Consider the following 494-nt stretch of genomic DNA (forward strand, 5'->3'; position numbering starts at 1 on the left):
CTCCTCCGCAGGAGGAATCCTAAAAGTCTCCCTCTCATTGGCCTTTTGAAAAACAGGAAAAGTATATCCCCAAAACACTGCCACAAAGTTCAAGAACTCTTTAATCTTAAGGAATTTCCCTGGGCCTCGGTTTTTTTGTGCGTAGTCAGATTTTCCACAGGGGCCCTTAACTTTTTATGATTCTGTTAATCCTTTTTAACTATTCCTAACCACGAGCATTACTTCTTTTTTTTCCATCCCACTCATCCAGTGTCCCCCTTTTACCCTGTGTTCCATACAGCACACACCTTCCATCATCAGTTCTCTAGAGATGAGGCTTCCCCAGCAAATGATATATTCTGTGCCAAGGCAGTGGGAGAGTAGGGTCTTTCTAGGACAGAATTTTCTGTCGTTTTCCAGTGTTAATTACCTAGGATGAAATTCGTAACTCTACACTTCCACGTTCACATTTGAGTTTATGGCAAATGTTCATACACCCTCTTGGTTATTTTTAC

This window comes from Galeopterus variegatus, unplaced genomic scaffold, assembly GCF_000696425.1.
Source record: "Galeopterus variegatus unplaced genomic scaffold, G_variegatus-3.0.2 Scaffold1624, whole genome shotgun sequence".
Lineage (NCBI taxonomy): Eukaryota > Metazoa > Chordata > Mammalia > Dermoptera > Cynocephalidae > Galeopterus > Galeopterus variegatus.